Genomic DNA, 23,519 nt, shown 5'->3' on the forward strand with positions numbered 1-23,519 from the left:
TCCCCCTGGACTAAAGAAGCTTTCTTCTGCCCCAGGCTAAGAGATTGACAAACTGGTGTGAACAGCAACTAGCCAAGGCATCCTGGCATGTTGCCCTCAGTCAAGACAATAGAGTCTTTCAACTGAATAGAATATGCTGATTTCGGTGTGACTTGTCAACAACTGCTTTGGGAGAGACCGGACATGTGACCTCTGAGTCAAGCAGACTCTAGGGGTGGACCAGACTGGGATGTGGCTTTAACATTGCACCAATTATATGTTTAAGGAAAATGCTTCTAAAATATTGTAACAAGCTGACAAAAATGTACAAATTTGAGATTGTGACAATGAAAAATTCTCCCACAATTTAAGACTAAGCTGGACGCCGTGTGATGTTCTGAGACCAAACCCCGGAATTATTAATATCACAGCTGCAGTGTTGTTGCTATGAACCTAAGAACTTACAATAATATGCCAAGAGAAGATCTGCATGCATGTATCAAATTTGGGGCAGAACCAATATTGGGAAACTCCCCAAAAACGCAAATAAGTTGTCATTTCGAAACTAAAGCTCTTAGGAAGATCAGAGTTGGACAAGAATAACCTTAAGTAATCTGTGATGTGTATATGTATTATGAACAAGTTGTGCACCTTGGAAATATGTTTGTTATGAAAAATTGATTTTCTATGTAAAAGTAGATGGGAGGGATGTCAGCTAAGCCATAAACACAGCATCATGATGACACCTCATGACACACTGATCCTTTCTCCAGTCAAAAGACAGAGAATCCTTTAACCTATCAAATCCTTAGAGGGTTGGGCATGTAGAATCAGCCTTCCCACTCACTTTGAAAACAAATAAAAAGAGACTGTTAGGACAAATAAGAGACACTCATTTTTTCACTACTCACCGATTCCTGCGCAGCACTCTGCCAGAAGACTCCAGAATCCAGATAGCTCCAGAGACCAGACTCTAGAACCAAACTCCAGAACCCAGAAAGCAGAACTTTGAAGCAGAAAGGCCTAATCCTAAAAGCTGAACTCTTCTCAGCAGGCCTTCAGAATCTTTTGCAACCTAACCAAACCATTTAACAGCCGGGCCGTGCTGTGCTATTCTAGCTAAGAACCCTGTGCTAGAACCCAGATCCAGACCCAGAAAGCAGTGCTGTAATCCAAGACCTGTCAGATCTAGTTCAAGAGGCCGCAGACCGCTCTGCAGTGCTGAACGCAGAACCCAGAGGGCCTGAGACCGTCCGGTGGCGAGAGTGAAGCCAAACCCCTTGACCAGACCTTTGACGAGGCCCATTCCATTCCAAAGCTAGGAGTGAGTGTCTAGTCTAGAACTGTCCATAACCAATCTCTTAGTTTAAAGTAATCCTCTTCCATCCATTTCAACCTGTCCAGAACTGCATTATAGAATCTTGTGTCCATCGTGTTGTTGGTAAATCTCTAAGGCGCATCTGTCATTTCTGAAATCTTGACTGTATTTCTGCAAAATCTACCTTCACAAAAACATCCTTAAATTTTGAACCGCACGTCCTAGAAGCGAAATTTAGGACGTGCGAAATTTAACTGTCATTTTAAAGCTAAGATCCTTAGCTTTCATTATAGTTTTTCCGTAATGGTGATTTACGCACACGGAAAAATTGCTGCAAATTGCAATTTGGCTCAATTTAATTTTCTGTCAAAATAGCTGCTCCTTGTTCTCCATTGCGGAAATTCGTTTTCAATTTGATAATCATTTATGAATCATTGCTAGTGTTGACCTGAACCAATCTCAAGTAACTATCACTCATCCTGAATCTCTTTTAGTGAATTAAAATCAATTTACCAGATTTTCCCATCCATTGCAATCACTTTCAAAAGCGTTTTGACCTGTGTTTTAAAATCATACCTGTTTCTCTAAGCTAGCTGGGGAGAACTGGAATTGAACTGCATTCTTGATTGTATTCCTGGAACCTGTGTGCCCTCATTTTCATCTCTTCATATTGCATAGGGGGGAGTGAGTAGTCACAGGGGAAAAGGTGACCATATCATCTTTTGATTGAAATCATATCAAGGTTTATTTCTGTGTTGCATTCTTTCCCATTATTGCATTTCCTTGAGTTACATAAAGTATTCTCTGCTACAGTATCCTTCATATTCATACTCCTAAGTGATTAAAGAGATTGTCAAATTTGTAATATTCCCCTTGTTGATAAACTGCCATATTCATAAGTGCGCTATTCAAATATTATTTTATTCATAAAAGTGTGATATATATATATTGTTTAATTCTTTGAATACATCTTTTAATTTGCCAAACAAACCTACTTCTTGGCTCAGTGAGGTCAGGGGGATCCAAAGAGAGGGACGTTATATAAGGGTTCATCATCCATATTCAAAGAACTTTGACATAAAAATATCTAAATAAGGGCTTCCATTGGGCATCCCATCCTAAGCATTGATTTAGTTGGATTGCTGGATTGAAGTCACTTACAACCTGCATGCCCGCTGTACCCTTGCCTTAATCCAGTAACCAGACTTGCCCAGCTGCTTGCTGTTAGGAGTGTGCGCCCGCTATCCTGTGACCAGAGCTTTTGAGTCCAGAACTGGTTGACTGTTCAAATCCCCAAACTCAAGTGCAGATTATGAGTATTTCCCCATCCCATAGCCACACATAGTCTACTCCATCTTGATACTCTTTCTTCATCCTACTCTCTCAGTAATTCTATCCATATCCTGATAACTTGTTCAGAACTGTTAGAATTCTCTTTGCACCTTGTCCTTGACATCCAAGCGTTAGCACCACTTTTCTCTCCATTTCTGTCTTGCATAGATCATGAGTCTTAAATAAATTACATTTCCCTACATAAAAGGGGTACACTGCGTGAAGGGTTACAACTGCATCGTAACTTTTATATTCACGGGTGGCCTTCCTCTTTTCTAGCAATTAAATTTCATGTAAGTAAAACTTTTCCTTTCAAAACCGATTTTCGCTTCATAGTCACCCTTGCACTTCTATCTTGTCCCTGTGATGCGCATCTATCATCCATCCTAATAACCGCATTCTGATTCAGTGTTTCTCACCCATTTAAAAAAAACCTTTTTGACATTTAAAGCTGAAAAAGAGAAAAATGCAACGTTTCCATGTGTGATTTGACTGCACTGTGTTTTCAATTCCAACCTGCTATGTGAACTGTATGCCTTTTGTGATACCTTACCTTATAGTTGCTAGTGATATGACACCCCTGAGACTGTGATAAAACATATGCACATCATTATTTAATTACACATATAATTCATTATTTGTTCCAAACCGAATGTCATTTTAGGCCATTGCAAAATATATTTGTAAAATAAATATTTGTGAAATATATTTGTGATCTCATACAGTTATTCTCTGTCATTAAAATAGTTGTTATTGTTATAAAAACCATTAGCGGAATCATACATTTCACTTGACTTGTGGATTTTACAAGTATATACATTTTAATATTTGCCCTCCACACTATGGAATAAAAAACATTTTGATATGGGTATCAAGTCTTTCAAAAAATAAAATTACAAAAAAAGTTTCTCCATACTAGAATTCATCATTATGTTTTTTTAATGACACGTGTAATGTTAAATCACAAAATAAAAGGTCTAATACATGTATAAAATAGATTTCATCCCAAAAAGTCATAGTCAAAATCAATTGAAAAAGTGGGGGAGTTAGGGGTGAAATATATTGAACAGTATGCGCATAAACCCGACATACAATAGCACTGATAGACGACATGTACCAAAGGTTATCAGGAAGGTGCACAGATACGAACATAGACTGAGAATAGAAAAGGTCCATGGATTTCAAGTGGTGTTGCCTTGAGTGAGCCAAGACACAAAAACCTTTGTTGTATGTGATATGTAGATAGTCAATATTATAATATATGAAGCTACATTGTCAAATGTTAAAGCCAAATACAACCATTACGGATGCTTTATTGAAGGACATACAATGAGAACTAAATCACACCTAGGGATCCACTGTGACAAATTATCTCCTTCCCAAGCATGAGTAGAGGCTAAAACACTAACTCAGCTCTCAGAGCCAGCACAATCATAAAAGTAAAACAGGCACAGTCAAGAAATATACCTCCTTCACCTTTTGTGGTGTTAAGGATTCCAATCAGGCGTCACACACTGGACCGGGACATTTGGTCTTAGCCTGGGATGTGGCGCTTAATAGGAATGCTTTTTCTTTCATTTCTGCTAATTCGAATTGAGCCGGTACCCAACCCGTTTCACCTCCTATTTTACAAATACCCTGGGTCACAATGCACCATGAACCAGGCCGGTTGGTGAAAATACAATATTGATTTATTTGAAAATTAACGAAAATCACACACATTTTAATATTGGGCAGCAATCACCAATGGGGTGATAATTACAATAAAAACTAATGAACTACAATTGGTTAACCTCCTACAAGAACATATCCAAAGCACAATTGAATATGAGCACTTTTCGAATTAGGATAGATAGCACCCAAGGTAAGGTTTCTCCCTGCAATGTACCCTCAACCCACAAATAATCAAATTCTGAGTGGATAGAAAGAATTAGCAGGTAGTCAGGGATTTTAAACCCTTTGCAAAGGCCTAAAAAGACACTCAGATCTTGACAAATAATTAATTATATGTGTGTTTAAATAATGATATACATATGTTTTATCAGTTTTAGGGATGTTATATCACTAGCGCCTCTAAGGTAAGGTGTCACAAAAGCATACAATTCACAAAGCAGTTTAACATGTTTTGAGCTTTAAATGTCAAAACGTGTTTTCAAAAAACAGGTGAAAAACACTGAATTGGAATACGGTTTTTGGGCATGGTGTTAGATGCACAGCATAGAGACAATATAGAAATGAAAGGGATATAGCTAAAGAATTGAGAGAGATTTGGAAGGTAGAATGAGGTTCGGTTTTAGGAAAATAGAGCAGTCAAAAAAAGAAAATCGGTTTTAAAAATGAAAGGCACAATTTTACTTAAACAGAATTATTTAGACTATGAGCCTCATCACGAGTTTGGCGGTAACCATTAAATGCTGCGGTAGCGCTATTACCGCTACATTTAAGGGTCCGCCAGATCATGACCATTGCGGATTTACCCCCAGCTCTGAGCTGGGGAGAAATCCGCTGCAAATTTGCCGATTTTTGGCATGTCTACCGCCGGCAGGAAATCCACCGGCGGTAATAGTGCAAATTTTCCCCATTGAGCCCAATGGGGAATGAGAAATTCCCGAATGCGCCCAATGGGGAATGGGCAATAACCGTTCTGCCAAACCTGTGATCCGGCACTAATAGCGCGGGGAGTTTGGCGGTAGGGCTATTGGCGCGGGCGCTAATTGCGCCGGCGTTACCGCCCAACTCGTGATGAGGCCCTATATTGTTAAACAAAGCCATGGTAAATTCAAAGATTGATCCGTGACATCAACCTTTTTACAAGATGAGGTGAATGATAGAATTTTGCTAACACTAGAAAAGCAATTACAGGGTTCACAGAGAATTAGAACAGTCTAGACAAGTTATCAGGGTATGGATAGAGTGTGGAACAAATACAAACATCAAGATGCACACCGAGGAAGCACTCGTGAAGCACCGCCCGCTCCCCCTGGACTTCTGCGAGGATTTTGCTGTCTACTGCTCGTCTATCGGATCATTTACGTATATTTGGCGTTAAACCACACCCATTCACGCCAAACGTATATATTTGTGCACTCGCGCGCACCAGCGCGCGCATACCGAGGAAGCACCCATGAAGCACCGCTTTACCCACTCCCCCTGGTCTTCTGTAAGGATTTTGCTGTCTACTGCTCATCTATCGGATCATTTACAGTATCTTGGACGTTTAAAGTGATCACTGATACATACTCTGCTCTTGTTACGTGTATACAGAGTATAAATACTATTATTCTCTTTATTTAGTATATTTGCCTTTAAACCACGCCCATTCATGCCAAACGTATATATTTGGGCACCCGTGCGCACCGAGGAAGCACCCGTGAAGCACCGCTTATCTGCTTCACTGCGGCATTCGGGGCTTCGGGTGCGGTGCGTCCTCGTCGCGCCTTTTTTGTCACGAAATTAATCGCACTCAGGCTTGGGTGTGTTTTCTAAAGCTGTTGTGAACTCAGATGGCGCACAAAGAAAAGGCCCCGTATCGGCTCACCACGGCCATGTCCCCTAATATATGCCAGCGCATTATGTAAGAATCACAACCGCTCCATGATGAGCTGTCCAAAGGCGCTATATCTACTAACGCCTGCTTGACTCCGATTGCACGCACGTCTTATCTCAAAACAAAAACCATCAACAAGAAGGCTACATCAACGAACAATGTTGAAATATGCAAGTTTGGCTTTGGGAACAATGCAACAAACTTAACTCCTCTTTCAAAGTAACCTCAACCTTTTACTGATGGTGGTGTACCCCAAATAAATCCGTCCATGGGGGCGCCTGAAAAGGCCCCTTCTGCACCTGATTTGAAAAAATACACTGGACCAGACTCTATTAATGCCAATTTCGTGAATGCTATCACAGATAGTATGGTACTGTGCAATGTTCAATCTGTTGTTCCAATCATTTCGAACTCTCGTTTATCCAATGATGATGAAGATGCAGTAATAGAACTTGATTCTATTAACTCTTGTTTCTCGGCCAGAGAAGAAGGCTCTAATCTTTCACTGTCGCATGATATGTTCCAGCATTCTAGCTGCAACATCTCAGGTTTAGCTGATTCTTACATTGTTCCCACACCACGTAAGTTAAATACGGAATCACTCACATCACCAAAAAACATCACATATGCCTAAAACATCTCAAATTACCTTTGAGGTGATGAATGTTGCATTAATGGCCCTTGCCAAGCTATTTGAGACATTAGCTAGCAGTTTAAATGGGCAAACTGCCAACTTTGATAATATGAGAAACAAACAAACAATTATGTCAACAACCATGGATCAAAATCAGGCTAGACTCAGTGAAAAACTAAACAACTTACTTAACTTACAGAAAGAAATAGCTATGACTCTGGCCCAGAATCAAGTTGCAAATGTGGAAAAGAATACGCTCTGTGTTTGTGAGCAAAAAAAAAAAATAAATTGCACTCCAAACTGAGAAAACTACATCTGAAACCATTGCTATAGTGAGTTCTCCTCCACAAAAGCAACTAGCAGAGCCAATGTCTTCATTGCCGTATGTTAGAGGCATAATAACGGATAAAACCGCTGTGATGGATTCCAGTCCGTCTGCACATGACGCTCAACAGTCCAATCACATAGCCAAACTCAAGAGTAACACTCAAGATCACAAGACTTCCTACCCTGTATTTGACCAAAGAAATATAAACCAGGCGTCAGTATCGAATTCAAAGGGAAAAGCAACACAGGATACAAAAAAATCAAAAAATGTGAAGACCTCTAAATCAGTCGCTAGTTCATCAACTAGACAATTTATTAACAATCTAAATTGTGCCAACAGCAGATCACTTTCTGCATCGAGCTCCATAATGAAAAAATATGTGACACTGGCGAAAATGAAGAAAAATAAACAACTTGAATCCCATGCCCCCGTCAAAATAATACCAAGTCATCCTCCACTTGATGAATTAATCAAGTTAGAAGAGGAGAACCAGTCTTCGGCATCAATCAAAACTAAGGCTATGCCGTTATCAGCCCAGAACTGTACTTTAAAGAATGATCAAAAGGAAAATGTCCTGGCCATTAAAGAGATCGCTGCTTCTAGAGCAGCATTAAGGTGAGAAATTGACTTATACCTGGAGAATCGAACATTTGAACCACCTTGACTGCCCATTATAGTTAATGGTCTGGCAAAATGCACAGCTGCACCTATTATTGCACCCCCGTCATTGGCTCCTGCCAATGAAATCAGGGACCTGACTCAGAAACGAGTATCCTTTGTTGAATCAGAACTCCATTCATTGGAGCATTCAATTTATCCTAAAATCTGTCCGAATAATTTCTCCAAAGATGACCTTGGGGAAATTAGAGGTTCTATTGCACGCTTATGGGAAATCAACTCTAAACAGGGTCATTCAACTTCTTTTACTAACAACCAAAATAACCAAAAAGTCCCTCAGATAGCGAATTCACACATGACCATGTCTTCTCGTGCAACGACTACAAGAAGCTCATTAACACCCTCACAAAAATCCAATTCTAGATTGAAAACAAGACATTCGTTGTTGCTTACATGTCGACCTGACATTTTTCCATCATACATCATGAACAGACAAAGTATTTTGAAACTTTTCTCTGACACCACTGCTCTTAGGGAAATTGTGTCAGATGACGTGGATCAAATTGAATTCCCCAATAAACACAATCTTGGCATAGCCCTAATATGGATTACATCTCTGATAATACGCAATATCAATTGGGCGGCCAAGGATGCGTTATACGACTTAGGCTTCTTGATCTCAAGCAATGTTGACACAAAAATTCCACTGAAATCCTGCCTTAAAACCCCACATCAGTCATCAGCTCAACATGACAAAATATAATTTCACAGAACACGATAATGGTCCTAAGGAGAATAGTCACATTACAAGAGTGTAACTAGACCCTGCTAGTTGTCAAACATGCTTTTCAGTAATTAGCTGGAATACTCAAGGATTTAGTCATTTAATTAATAATCCTCAGAGCATTCTGGAAAAGTATGATCTCATACTACTCCAGGAAACTTGGCTGACAACCTCTCCCACGTGGGACAATTATGACATCCACTTAGAACCTGCTATACGAAATGAAATATCATTAACTCTTATGATTTATTTCTATGATGAGATTGGAATGGCAAACTATGTAAATTGTTTTCTTTTTTTCTTTTTTCTCTTTCTTATGTTTTAATACAATGTGAATTATATTATCAATGCTAAATTATATCTATTTGTAAAGTTGAATTATCAACTAAATCAAATAAAAAATACATCAAGATGGGGTTGGCTATATGTTATGAGATGGGGATACTCACAGTCCGCTCTTAAATTTGGGATTAGGAACAATCAACCGGGTTCTGAACTCCAGGGCTTGGGTCACCAGGTAGCGGAGGAATCTCCTAGCAGGACAACAACTGGGCCTGTCTGGTCACTGGATAACAAGTACAGCTGGATGGCAGGGTTGCAGCTGGCATGCAGTTACTGGGCAAAAATCCGGTCTGATCTCAGGATGCTTCCCAAAAGAATACCACAGCTTTTCCCCTTGGTTACTGGGATATTTTGTGGGATTTCAGGATTGAGGCCTAGCTGGGATGGGATCAGCAATGCTTTGGCCTTGCAGTGGAATCAGCTATGCTTTGGCCGTACAGTGGAATCTGGAATCTGGCAAGATGAATGTAGAAGATCAGGAACGCAGGTGCAGGAAATTCAGGAAAGAGTGTGTCCAGAGTTCTGTCAGCCACCCTTTTTATAAAGCATGGCGACATCATAGAATTATATGTAGGGCCCGCTTAGGCTGAGTACGCCCCTAAACAACTGGATTGGTCAGGGGTGATTGTTACCGCCTTCCTCTCAGCTGGTTGGGTTTCAATGGCATGATATCAGATTTATGATGTGTGTTTTACAATTTGTACAGTTGGGGCATTAGAACAAATTACATACGCAGGTTACACCTTTTATGCAGAACATGCCAGTCCAACTCTCCAGTTTGTGAGACACTGTTTCACCCTTCTGATAATCTTTAGTCATTTTTAGGGAGAAATATTCGGCTTAAAATTCTATAATTTTAAACATGTGTCTGGATAAACATTAAGTATGTCAGTATTGAATCTCACATTGGCATCATGTACACTTTTCTTGGAATACCCAATTCTCTGCCATTCCTGTTCCCAATATGGCAGTGAAGGCTACGTCTTAAATTAAAACCCACAAAATTACATTAAAACTGTTAACATTTTACATTCCTGTGAATTTCTGTTGCAAAAATAACTGTCTTCAAAGTTTCTTAATAAAATAGTCTTTTGAAACAAATGGGCTGGCCTTTGTCCTCCACTGGGACCACTTTATTCTCTTCAGCTACCACCAACAATCAATTCAGGCCAGTGTGTGAATGGGGGTTTCCCAGTTTGATTGAATGTTTATGGCCGCTTCCGCTTCACAGGTTGGTGTCCCAGAACTTCTATTGTAAGAGGCCTCAGCGCAGACAAAAGTCTGCCAAGGTAGAAATGAGCACTTGTGTGTTCTAGGTTCTACTGTGAGGGGCCTTCTGTTGCTGGCAACCCCCAAGCAGAAACCTGTTTGGGGCTGATTTCCCCCATGTAGCCAATGCAATTTAATTCCTTATTTTATTTATTTTTGTGATGAATCAGAGTAAAGCCTGTTGAATAAGTTCCTAATATATGTTTCACAGCACAACCCTTTCACATTGCTTAATAAGGGCAGGGCCTTATCCAACATACACTTTTAAACAAGTATTTTTCTGATTTGCAAAAGTACATTTAACATGTGGTGACTGCTGGCATTTTCCTTTCAAATTCAGTTTTTCTCTTCCCCTTTAAATTCCCACATTGTTTTGTAGCCATAGTAAGTTTCTTGAATGCAGCAATTGGTTAGAACATGGATGCACTGAAATTGACATAGGCCGAGAAAGCCAGGGCCTCTTTGACTCATTGATCTTTGATATTTTGTAGCCCAAAAGTAAAGCGTTTCCGGTGTGGCTGAAGTAAAGCTTCTTTTGATTTCTTCCGATCTGAACAACAGCCTGTCATTCATGGATACTGCTCTTGTCTGCTGGAGCACAATGTGAATGTGGATGGGCATGGCAGGGTCTCATTAATAAAAGTAGTGTGATGAGGAACGGAGGAAAAAAGCATCAGTGCGGCATCATTTTAAAATGTAAATATTTCCCTTTTGCAATGGGAAACTTTGCGTTTGCAGCAAAGCAGCGCTGCTTTTTCACTCCCCTTCTTTTGTACATGTAAGAAATACACTGACAGGCTTTCTCAGTTTGCCCCTTTGTTCCATCCTGCTCCATATGTGCTTGGCAAGATGGTGCAGCCATCTTTTTGTTGCTGCAAAACACAGTTTTGGTGTGAGGCCGTGGTGATCAAAGGAGCCAGCGCAGCCATTTTGTTGTTTCTGCTGAAGTGCAGCTTGGTTATGGATGGGAGTACTGCTGAGTGGGTAAATATATCCCACAGTGGTAACGTGGGCCGCAGAAAGGATATCCTTTTAAGAGAGGTGTGAATGCGGTTCAGTAGCAACCCAAACAGCAAAGTATTACAATCCAAAATACAGGAATGTCCAATGAAGGTTCTTTAAAAATACATACATATACAATAATACCTAACCAGAAAAACGCTACAAAAAACCACCCCTAAGGAAAGAACATAGAATAAGCAAAGATGGTAGATGACGCACTCTGGGTAATCAATCCGGGATGCAAGGCAAGTAAAAGCAACAATGTTCTTAAAAAAGAATATACTTGTGAGCATAAAGGGTTCAAAGTGACCTCATCAGTCTCTAGTACCCACAAATGGACCACGGGGGCAGTTAGTAGCCAATAGTACCTACTTGAAGTTCTTGGTGGTCGGCAGCATCGAACCAGACTTCTTGTCACTTCGCGAAGATCAGAAGAGCAAAATGCTGCAACGGAGGGTCCTGCTGGTTCAAATGTGATTAACAGTTCTTGAAACACGCTCCAAGAGGTACAATGGCGAAACACATTAGGTTTCTGGCTGTCTTGGCTCTCAGAAAGCTTTGAGTCCAAATCCAGGGGCTCAGGGACAAGATGTATCCTTTTCTCATGCACCCAAACATGGGGAGGCTGGTACACAGCTACTTGAGTCCTAGGGTACTGCTGTGACTGGCAGAGAGGCAGGCCCTGTTCCCGCAGCAGATCAATTCAATCACTGGGGATGCTTAGGGAGCAGAGCTTGTCTCTGCCTTGGAACCCTGCCTTCACCTCACATCTGGAAGACTTTAGAAAGGAAATGCTCTCTCAGTAGGGTCCAGTGAAATCTTCTCAATTGATGATCCAGAAATGTTTCAAGGTGATTCCAAAGGTGATTCAAAGATGTAGTGTGGGACCCCTTCTTTAAAAGGCGAACACTGACAGGTGACTGGACTAAAGCTAGTCCACTTTAATGGTCCAATCACTGCTCTTGAAATGAATGAACATTGCCATTCTGACATCACATCTCAAGTGCTTTGTGTTATAGGAAGTGGAGGAGACAGGAAAGAGAAAGAGAGGCAGAGAGAAACAAAATGTGAGAATTCTCTCCAAACTGTACAGATCTCTCCCTGGCTACACTAAACCTGCCCCCTTTTCTTCAAAATAGAAACAACAGCCTTTAGAAATGCAGCCTCCTGGTGTGAGGCCTGGCTTTTTGTGAATGGGTGTGCCCTTTGATTCGTGTTCCCAGGCCAGCGTCCTGTGGGGTGGCTGTCCTGATGGAAAAGGTGTCATCCTTGCCATTACAAAGGAACAAAGAGAATCAATTTCCACAATGCTACAGCCCTGTCAGTGCCCAGGGCCAATCTTGTCTGGGAGGAATACACATAATCCTTCCACAGCTGAAATTGGCCCACAGGGGTGACACAATCAAAATGGCGCGCACCCAAGTGGGAACAAGTGGCTGTTTGGCTGAGATCACTGGGATCGTCTTGTGGGACTGATTGTTTCTGCCAATTTGCTGCCTTCGCTAGCCGCCAGCGCCTGCAGCGCCGTCCCCAAGAGGAAGCTTGTGCCGGTTGAAACTCCCTGCCTCCCTACGCTCGCATTGCGGCATTTGGCCCCGCCCCCTCCTGACGCCGACAAGCCTTCATTACGGCATAACCCTGCGCACCCGCGCGCGCACCCAAGTGGGAACAAGTGGCTGTTTGGCTGAGATCGCTGGGATCGTCTCGTGGGACTGATTGTTTCTGGCACTTTGCTGCCTTGGCTAGCCGCCAGCGCCTGCAGCGCCGTCCCCAAGAGGAAGCTTGTGCCGGCTGAAACCCCCTGTCTCCCTAGTAAATAACATTCTTTTTTTTTTGAGTCACGGACTTATGTGGACTTAATGTTTATGGACTTATGTGGACTTAGTGTTTATGGGCTCTATTTTGGTCCTTTCACTTTCCTGCAACATACTTTTTGTTTCTTCTTACAGCGCTCGCATTGCGGCGTGTGGCCCCGCCCCCTCCTGACGCCGACAAGCCTTCATTACGGCATAGCCCTGCGCACCCGCGCGCGCACCCAAGTGGGAACAAGTGGCTGTTTGGCTGTTCGGCGTCTGAGGTGGGGAGGCATAGAGTACTTTGGCTGACACATTTAGGGTTCTATCTGTGTCCTTATTAGAGGTAATCCTCATAGTTGCTGCTCATTATTATTGATTGTGCTCCTTGAATTGTCTACTGAGTATTTACAGGTGATTTAGTAAGTGACATTCTCAACATTGAGGAGGGTCCATTGGCACAATAATGTGCTAAGGCGCTATGTAGGATTTATTAGTGGTCAAACATTATTGTAAAATCCTATGCAGATAGAAATGAGGTCTGAATAGCTCTGGCTTTGCAACTGAGGATAACGCAGCTCATTGTTTAATAGAACAGATTGGCATTGTTTATATTGTTTGGATGAGATTGCTGGCAGCTCACTCGATTTAGGGACACTGACTCTAGGGTATTTTTTTTGCCGAGCAGTTCTGCCTTTAATCCCTGTAGTTATGGCCGAGGGCCTTCGAAGTGGAAAAACATCCAACATGCACAATCAAAAAAAAAATGAGGTGGATTCAGACGTTGTTTCCGCACTCCTAAATATAGCTCCGCCCACTGTGATCATAGAAGAGGACCTCGAGGGCAACATTAATGCTTTCACTGATGTTTCCCTAGAAATAATAGCCTCTCTTGGCACAGTGACAGGGTTGTTGGAATCTAGAAATGGGGGGGTGGACACGGTTATCAACACCTCTGTTGGTCATGGCATTAAAACATCCTCCTCTCCAAAGAAAGTAGTATCTAAAGAGATAAAAATTCCTTGCATATCTAAAGAACCTTCTAATTTAATGCCTCCCATTTTTCCAGCTGACAGTGAATACCAAGAGCCCCTAGCTCCCAAAATGGAGGTTCATGTAGAGATTGAATATGAGCCCTTAAAGGCTAAATATTTACAGATGAACACGTCCATGAGCCACTCTCAGGAGCTCAACCCTCCCATTATGAACCAAAACATAATGGTTCCCAAAAAATACAGGGGTCTATCTCTGTCAAAGAAGCCAACGAAATATCCCCCAGGGGATGGGGCATTGAAGGGCCCAATCTAGATCTTAGCCTCGATAGAGAGGCAATTTAAAAAGAAATGGGGATAGAGAGTTTTGGAGTCCATCCTGCTGATTTCTCTACGTTGGCACCTGCGATAGAGATGGAACTGGGAAAGCGTATTAGATTATCTCATGAACCTTCAACCCCTGTGAATAAAAGCAAATATGGGATTGAAAATGTTTTTCTATTCAATAACCCCCCAACATACTCTTACTCTGTTCCTTCTCAACTCAGTGCCCAAAAGGAAGCATGTTCTTTAGGGGGTACTCTTGCATCCAGAAAACATGCAGGTGGCCCAAATTTCCAGTCAATGAGCTCTCCAAACTCAGAAAATTCTTTGCCTCAAGATTCTCATCCTACTCTACGGAAACTTCTGGGGTTTCTCAGCATGAATTTAATGAGTCCCTGAACCCTAGAAACTTATCACGGCCAAATCATGTCCCGGAAGTTCTGAAAAAATGTGATGAAGATCAACAACAATGCTTTGAAACCTTCCCTGTCCTAACTCGGATCTTAAATCTGTTGGACAAGGTACATGAGCAAATCCATGAAGAATTAAAAATTCTACAGACTCAAATGATTGATCTTATAAGCAAACAAAGCAAAATGGAGGGTATGCTGCTTTCATGCAATATGTTTTCGTCTCTGAGTCACAAAAAGATGGACACCTCTAATTCTCATCACATCGCTACACAAACTAAGTCCTTTGCTGAGGCAGTGTCTGGGGGCTTTTTTTCTAGACCTGCCGCCTTAAACACTACTGGTCTGCCCTCAACGAAATTAGAGGACGTAAATGCCTCAAATATTGCTGCCTTGACAGTCTTAGTAACAGAGATGGCAACTGCCGTTAAAGTTTTATCAACTCCAGTGGTAACAGTGGATAGTCCAGGAGTTAATGAGAAAAATGATGCTTGCTTGGATAGCCCCTCCGCACTGATTGACTTTATCGATCTAAGTGGGGAGGGTCTTGATTTAAACCCCAGAGGAGAAAAAATCACTGCTGAACTACAAGATGTAGTGACTCCTCTATTCCCCCAAACAAAAAAACAAAGAAGAGCCCAGGCTCGTGCAGTAAAACGAAACATCCTTAACAAAAAAATAAAAGGAAAACTAGAAAAAACAAAAAAATCAAGCATGTGACAAAATAGATAAGCACAACACACATATGAGAAACATTTGTAATCTATCTGGGGGTGAGACCATTATTGATCTGAACCAATTGAACGATGAATCCAAAGCAATGCTGAACCTTCCGGAATCAAATCAGATGGCCCCTTCAAATCAAAAAAAGGCTCTTGAAATGAAAAAAGCCTTGAAAACCAAAATGGGGGGTGACTCTGATGCGTGTATAGTGTCTAAAGAGACAAAAAGGAATGTTTCTAAAGATAAGAAAGGGGCTGTGTGTTTGGATGAAGGAAAGGTAAACGAGAATATGGAACTTGACCTTCAAGCTCCTATTCCGTTTCAGAAACAATCTGCTCTTTCCAACTTTTATCCCTTGCTAGATTCAAAAAAGACAGATAAAGTGATCATTGGTTTAGACAATGGGTCAAGCGCTCCCTTAATAGTCAAATGTGAAAAAACAAAAGGTAACATCACTAAGCTCACTTCTAACGGCAGCAATACCCACACTGCCGAGGCGCAAACGTCAGTAGCTGGTACTAGTTTGGATGATTTACCCGCTTATGACGGAATACAAGAAATAGGGCAGACCACGTCTAATCCTGACCAATGGAGTTCAGTGCCGCAAAACAGTCTAGCAAAGGCCCACCCAATAGATATAAAATCGGCCTCTGTAATGGGGTGGGAAAGCGAGCCCGAACGCTATGGAAAGGCGCGTCTGAATCGTACGTTTATGATGACTGCCAATCAAGATATTCCTGGTCTTCGTATTACCCGTTCAAATGATATTGATTGGGTGAAATTGGCGGCTGTGAACAACAATAGAATGATCTGCAAATTCATGTCTCCATTCATTCTAAAATTGTTATGGGAACATAAAGATGACATAGCATCTATTGGTTTAGTAACCACCATCTTTACCTCAATTGAGGAAGCCACACTCTTTTTGGAAACAATGCCTCCCTCTGCTGAAAGTACATTACCCTGTTCTACATCTGGTGATCCAATCAACTTTGATGCTATAACCATGAAACAATTTATGGTCTTTGTGTCAGCGATAAAGGAGATGTCCAGGAACGACCCAAAAATCGCTCAAATATCAAACCCTTCAAATGGAATGAGAGACTCTTAGCCTGGCAAAATTTCTTATCTTTTCATGGAATCCGTTTGGTCTAAGCAACTTTAAAAAATAGTATTCCCTTAACTACCATCAAAGACCAGACAATATTGTACTGCAAGAAACCATGTGCCAAACTAATTTTGCAATAGAGGGCTATTTTGCCTTCGTTCAGGTAGCAAGGCGGGGCCCATGCGGAAGACTGTCTGGTGGTCTTGCGATTTTAATTTATTCTGCCTATAGATGCTCTACAGAATTGATTAGCTTTTCTGCTTCTATTTTAGCTTGTGTATTGATTGATGATGTGGATCCTTCCATTATTCTCATTTTGCTTTGCATTTACTGGAATAAATTAAGCACGCCAATTGAGGCCGTACTAGACTAACTGAATGCGGTGTTAGAAAAGGGCTTTATATTGTTCCCTACAGCCAGAATTATTGCAGGGGGTGAGCTGAATTGTTATTGTTATGATGAAAGTTCTCATCCTAGTGCCATGTGGACCAATCACTTGCTGGTCTCTAAGAGATCTGGGCAAATGTGGAAATCTTTTTTTCTTGAGTGGGATATGCAGACCCCGCTATTTCGGTTAGAACCCTTTAATTACACCTGGGCGAGAGCTGATTACAAGTCCTTAATTGACTACTTCTTTCTCTCATCCAGGTTATATATATGCGTTGATTCCCTGACGATATTAGATCCAACAATAGGAGACCATATGATAGTTGCCTTGTCCTTGAATATTCCAATTGCACGCCATGTTGATGATTTGTTACTTGCTCTAGTAGAGCCCGATCGTCGTGCTCTAACTATGAAATGGAATCACAAAGTTTGTCTCGCCATTACCAACTGTCTAGAGTGGGATCCTGATATTATCCATCATTCCTGCCTAGGAGGTACCCCCCTACTACAAATAGAAAATGCAAACACTAACAGAATAAAATTTCATCTGTTAAAATTAAAAGAGACTCTGAAAAAGAATAATCAAGTTTTATCTAATCACGCCCATAAATTTAACCTTCAAGTGGCTCACTTGAAAGCTCAGAAAAATTCAGAGATTAGAAGGCTCAGAAAAGGTAACACCTCCCTTGTAATCTGTTCAGAACTTATTAAAACTGTGAGACAATGCTACAGAAATAAGCTGAAATGGTTGAAGGGTCACTTGCATTATGAAGATAACCAAAAAATTATCTACCATTTGCTAAAACATGACACCAGACAAATTTGGAATACTCTGCGTACTATTACCTCGGCCCCTGCCTCGACGGTTGATTCTGTGATTTCTGCTGGAACTTGGGTTGCTTACATCAAACTCAAATTTCAACTGCCCGAGCGCTTCAATACGCTAAAAGGAGGAGAGCCCAAGCTTCCTCTCGAAAGGGTGGTCGATAGGGGACATTGTTGAGGCTATAGGGAAACTAAAACTCTCCAGGGCCCCTGGTCCGGATGGTTTCCCACCATGCGTATATAAGGCCAACCCTACTTTCTGGGCTCGTATTCTTAAAATTAAATTTGATTCTATTTTGTTTACTGGTATCATCTCTCCTTCTTGGACCTCTGCCCTTGTTATCCCAATCTATAAAAAAAAGGGCCTCCTGAACTGCCTGCCAACTATCGTCCGATAGCGTTAACAGACGCTTCATCAAAAATGTTCTGCTTACTTTTGTTACAGAAATTACAAATGTACATTAACGATTTTAATTTATTGTCACCATATCAAGTAGGCTTCAGGAAACATATAGGCTGTCCCCTTAACGCCACCATTTTATGTCATCTGCAGGCATTTACATCCTCGTCCAAACAAGGCCCTGTTTACATGGCTAGTCTGGACCTTACCGCAGCCTTTGACTGCGTTGTCCGTGAGATCTTGTGGAAGAAAATGCTGGCAATGGGGATTCCGCACCATCTGGTTGCATTGATCGCTCTGCTGCATAAAAATACATCTTACCACATCCGGCTTAGTAAAGAAGGGGCTCTCTCTGACCCCATTTCCACAGAAACAGGGTTGCATCATGGCAGCGGTGCTTTTCAATTTATACCTTCTGGGTCTGGATGCAACATGGGTGACGGGTTTTCCAGCTAAGCTTGGCATTATCAAACTAGACTGGATGGTTTTTGCGGACAATTTGTTATTCTTTGACCGAACCCCTTTCGGGCTTCAGAGAAAATTAGATCTATTTGCAAACTTTGCCCATAAACATAATCTTTCTCCCAATCCCGCGAAAACCTCCATACTTATTTTTTCTGGTGGAAAATTAAAACATCATCGCTTTACCTGGTCCCTAAATGGTACGAAAGTAGAATACGCTGCTATGATTCGTTATTTGGGTTATCCACTTACTGATTCCTATTCTTTAACAATGTGGAAACAATTTTTAACCCAAAAAGTCAAAACTCTTGCTTCGCAAATGAAAATTATTTTTCATAAATATTGCATGTTTTCTTTACTCCCATTAATTCAATTCTATCTTCAGAAAGTAGAACCCATCATTGTGTACTCTCTAGGTATTTGCAGTTACGATATTGATGATTTCCTAAATATATTGCAGGGAAAGCTGTGGAAAACTGCACTTGGCATGGCATTATCGATTCCAAATGTTATGATATGTCATGAACTGAATTTATTACCTTTGTCAGTAAAACACAATTGGAGATGTATCACAAATTATTCTAAAAGGTTACATCCGCCTAAGAACACTCTATACTCTGAACTGAACAAAATATTGGGTGAGTCGCATATAAGATCTTTACATCTTCTAACTATGAAAATTACTGCCATTCTCGCACAGATTCACGAAACTCCTGATTCTATTGGTATGTGGCTGCCGAGCCAAAAGAAAAAATATCAAAGATTCTTTTGGAGTGCTATGATGGATGACATGGGGACCTATCCATCGTATGAGGAATACAATCAATTTCGAGGCAAATGGGAAAGCAGATTAAAATACTTGATACAGTTTCCCTCTGCATTCGCAAGGAAAATTTACATGCGTTTCAGACTCAATCAATTTCTGACACGTCAACGGACAAAAATTTGGGTTGCTCGTTTAATGAGTCCTGATGCGACATACTGCCGTTTTTGTGGAAACGCTGATTGACCCGAAACGTTAAAACATCTGGTGATTTATTGTCCTTACTTTGAGGTACGGCGTATCCAAATGTTTGAGTGCTCCTTCTCTTGTTCAGTCATTTCAAGGGAATCTCTCTTGAGACGTTGCATGGAAGGATATAGTCAAAGTTTGACTCTTAAATTGATAAACTTGCTTGTAATTATTGAGGCTAAATTGGCAGAGGCATTTATAACTGAGTGAATGAGTACCGGGAACCGGTCTAGAATCTATGTATTGGTTAATGATTATTTCCTTTAATTTCCTAGTGAATATTACCTGTACAATTTGTTTCTTTTTTTTTGGATATTACATTCTTTTGAAAGTGAGCCTAGATAGTCGTGTTAATGATCACATACATTGTGTTTCCTCTATCTTGTAATCATTATGCGAACTGAATTTACAAAAATAGTCTAGAAACTGTTTGGTCCACCAGTATGATGTTGCATCAAGTACTAATTTTATGCTGTGTAATATATATAATATATATATGTGAATGTCAATGTTCCATTATTTTATGTTGTTTTTATCGTATTCTTTTCGTTTCCTTTTTTTTTCCATTAATTAATTTTATAATGCATTCTTTTGTATCTGAAAGAAATAACTGTAAAGGTTTTATTCTTAAATAAACCGGAGACAAACAAAAAAAAAATGGAGTTGGCTGTAATAATTATGAGAATGGATGGCTCTACAGCTCACCCAGAAAATGATTTAATTAAGAAAATAAATCAATTGTATTCAAAACATTATGATTAAAACATGATTAAATTCTATATATCAATGTACGTAGCATACTATACATTTAAAATGAATATTAAAACAATAGTCATGTGATAAAAAAAAACCTGATCAATCGAGTTCTAAGTCACCTTCAATGAGACGGTTAGTGAACTAACCCCAAGGTATATTAATATAGATTATCCGTTGGTGGTGATCTCTGTTAGATTCTACTCACAGTCTATGTTCTAGAAGGTGTAGTTCAACATGTTTCTGTTCTCAAGTTGATTACGGAACATTCTTCAGGAGAGATGGTTTGGGTCACTTTGACTATGAAGGTATTTAGACTTTGTCTTCCCTTCTTTATAGCTAATTTCTGGTTGTGTTCAGATGAACTGTTGAAAAAAACACACAGAAAGGTGTAAGCTATAAATGCTTAATTACCTTTTCTACTGGATTTCTAGAATCAGTTAATAACATTTTTATGTGATCCAGTATGTGGAAGCAGTCCTTGGATGGATTCCAATTCATTGGGAACACCATGCGGATGAATTATAAATAAATCAGTTCAGGTTTAAGGATCTGTAAAGATACATAATTATTTGTATCGTGCCGCTTGTTCAGAATGATACCTACATTACTCTCTCTTTCTCTTATGCTTTTTTTTGTGGGTTTGTCCTTGTATTATTTTGACTTTTGGAACCACCATTTAGTTGCATTGATTGGGTTCTGAAGTATACATGAATCAAAGAAATGTGCTCTCACAAATATTGAATGTATCTACAATTTAAATATGACCATTTATGGTTTGGTTTAAATATATGAACATTTGTTGAACAACATTTTACATGTGACCTCTCAGATACAGGATTTTTATGTAAACCAATCCGAAAAATAAGATGTTTTGTATTGTGAACTGGTGGAGATGAAATAACTTTCCATTGTTTTAAGGAAATCCGATGGTTACTGGGCATTTTAAAGTAAAAAAAGAGAAACACAAGGAATGTTGGGCTAAAAAAGTAAGGCTATAACAAACCTAACTGTTTGTTTTCCTAAAATATGGCACTCGTTCACATTAGGAACGGAAAGTAAGGAAGGACTGAAGCGGTAACCATGGGAATGTACACATACTTTACAGACACTGAAAAACACGTTGGTTTCGAAAATAGCCGACGCGCGGAGACGGAGAGAAAACATCTGCAGGTAGGCAGCAGCAGTGTGCTTTAAACATGAACAAATGTGATTGGCACTAATAGAAGCCTGGAAGGGAAACAATTACATATCTAGTATATACAAATCAGACCATTAATGTGAATCTACTAAAACTCAGACAGCTAATGTGAATGTACTAAGGGATATGACTGACCATCCAGTGAACGTTTCTGTGATTAACAGTTTGGGACGCAGACGGGATAGTTTACATATATGACCTCATCATTATTTCAGTTTTTTGGTACATATAGATAAAATAACGATATCAGTTATGCACTATAGCGTACACATAGAGGGTATTATTTATAATGAATCCCTTTGAAATGGACATACAATGTATGTTTTGAAGTCATCAATAAGTATTAACTGCATTATCACTATTACAAAGTACAATAACTTTTCACAGGAAGGATTTAACCCGGAAATTTTGCAGATAAACAATCAAGATTTGAGAAGATACAAGGACTGTAAGGGCCATTTATTAATAAGATGGAAAAGTAATTTTCCAGTATTTATCAAGAACCTAACATAGGAGACTGCTTTAGATAAATAAGGAGAACATGTCAAGGGAGAACCAGAGATGTCAGATTTAATTGTGTTAGGTTTTCAAACAAGAGGTTTATGGAAAGAGTTCACACAGGTAATATTTTTCAAAATGTAATGCAGGGTGGGTTTTTTCTTTCTCTTCTTTCTTTCCTTTTTGAACCTGAATGCTTACATAACCAAAAAGGGTTTAGAAACAAGTGTTGGACAATTCTAATGAGTGTTAACGTGGGAGGAAATAATCTAAAGAATGAAGGCTTAGTATTGGAGAACTAAATAATTTTGAGTTCAATTTAATGCATATAACCTTTCTTTTTTCTTTTCTTTTCCTTTGTTTTCTGGTTTTTATTTTCTCTTTTTTAATTTTTATTTAATGTTTGTGTTTTTCAACAATACAGCCCTGATACTCCTGCCCTTCACCATCCCCTCATCTCTGTGATGTATTATTTGATTAATGTGTATGTACTGTTTTTCCATAATGAACATCATATCATAATGTATAACAGATGTAATGAATGAAGGAAATTCATTTTTTGCCCAGATTTGTAAAAGGCACATAGGGTGCCGAAACACGTGTCATCAAAAGGGCACCTCTACAGGAAGTACCTTAAGAATAAAATACTAGCACAGCTATGAACAAATTATGTGGCACTGGTCTTCTTTTGTGAGAGTCAGTCTTTATTTTTGATATAGGAGGTAGGGAATTGATCCTCTTTTTACTCTCAAGCAAGTGACACTTTGAACACCATACTTTGAAACTGGTTACGGGTTTAAAAAGGTTGATGTCATAATAACCTCACTCAAGATAAACACTTTTGTATAAGGATATCAAAGACTTTGCTTACCTGACATGGCAAGGAAACCAAATAGAACAATTATGGCTGAATATGTTTATAACAGGGAAGAAGAATCAACTAACCTTTTGTCCGCAAGGGGGAGCATGATGCACGCATTCACAAACACTAATCCCAAACGTGAGGACCTAAGATATAAATGTATTAAACTCGAACAAGTATCCCGCAGGGAAATAGACAGGTACTGGGAGATGGTCTCACTCAAAAAATATTTGTCCAACCAACAGATACCAAGGGGTTTATGGATTTTGATTTTTACGGACTTTACGAATGATGGAGATAAAGACCTTGTAGAACAATGGGAGCAAAACCTGAACACTAGCTCAAGGAACATGTTAGACATGCTGGTCAAACATGCAACTAGGGAACACAAGAGAATGACACAGGAAATAGAGAAAATTAAGTTGGAAATATCTGAAATGAAATCATTGGAAATTACGAAAGAAAACAATTACCAAAAAATGCACGAGATTCTTAAAGAGTATCAAGAAGATATAAAATTGAGAAAACTTTGGAAATACTATAGAGACAAAAGGAGATTACCCGGAAGACCAGGTTTATACTTTTCAAGAAAAATGTAATCAATATACTAAACCGA

The sequence above is a fragment of the Ambystoma mexicanum genome, chromosome 6p, assembly GCF_040938575.1.
Source record: "Ambystoma mexicanum isolate Mex_15411 chromosome 6p, UKY_AmexF1_1, whole genome shotgun sequence".
NCBI classification, from domain to species: Eukaryota; Metazoa; Chordata; class Amphibia; order Caudata; family Ambystomatidae; genus Ambystoma; species Ambystoma mexicanum.